The following is a 1,010-nucleotide window of genomic DNA, read 5'->3' as shown; positions in this document are numbered from 1 at the left end:
TTAGAGGGGAGGAGGGAGATAGTAGTGGGTTAACGATTATCTTTTGTTCTCCTATACAGGTGCGTGTAGGTATGTCACCGAAAATTTGTTAATGTAATACTTTAATGCTTCTTTACGGAAAAGTTACTCAATAAATTTATGCCATTTTTATAAATTTTTTTCGAAGAATTTTTTCTCTACGGGATTTCACAACTTTTTTGGGCTGACGTAATTGAGTTTATTGGGATTCTGTGACATCTACGCCTTTTTCACATTTATGTTTTTGGTGGGATATTATTAAATAAGAGTATATTATTTTTATTAAAAAATATATATATAAATTATTGAAATAAAATTAAACATTATTAAAATTTTGTTATAATTATAAGCGATTGCTATTTCTAAAAATAAATAAATTTCATAAAATTTATATTATTTTATATTCATTTGAAATATTAAAAAAACTTCTCGCTTTAAAGTAACCATGATATGAGTTATAAATGCAATAAAATTTTATACAAAAAATAATATTTATTTGTTGACGAATAATATAAAAGGTTTACATTTATAAATAACATATATTTATATATGGTGTGTAAAAAAAAAAAACAGAAGAAAAATAATTTATATTTTTAATATAAAAAGGCAACCGCACACAGTGTTCCCAAGCGGTCACCCATCCAAGTACTGACTGTGCCCAATGTTGCTTAACTTCGGTGATCGGACGAGAACCGGTGTTTTCAACGTGGTATGGCTGTTGCCAGTAATAAATGAAAATTTTTACAAATATATATTTTTCATAAATATCATTAATATTAAAGTATATTATTAAAATTTTCAATGAAGTAATCAATTTAAATATATACTTATTTATTATACCATATATTTTAAATAAAAATGCAACCGCACACAGTATTCTCAAGTGGCCACCCATCCGTGGTACTGACTGTGGCAAATGTTTCTTAACTATTATTTTATAAAATATTTATACAAAAAATAATTTACTCTTATCAAATATTAATTTGTGGCCT

General features: G+C 25.3%; 1 non-coding gene across 1 annotated transcript; it reads right to left on the bottom strand.

Annotated features, from left to right (window-relative positions):
* Window positions 1–622: 622 nt before the first annotated feature.
* On the bottom strand, window positions 623–741 carry LOC123303130. Its single transcript, XR_006535566.1, has one exon. It is a non-coding gene; the product is annotated as a 5S ribosomal RNA (ribosomal RNA).
* Between the last annotated feature and the right edge of the window lie 269 nt (window positions 742–1,010).

Source organism: Chrysoperla carnea, chromosome X (genome assembly GCF_905475395.1).
Source record: "Chrysoperla carnea chromosome X, inChrCarn1.1, whole genome shotgun sequence".
Lineage (NCBI taxonomy): Eukaryota > Metazoa > Arthropoda > Insecta > Neuroptera > Chrysopidae > Chrysoperla > Chrysoperla carnea.
Note: the sequence above shows the minus strand (reverse complement) of the source record. Positions and strands in the feature narration are given on the sequence as shown.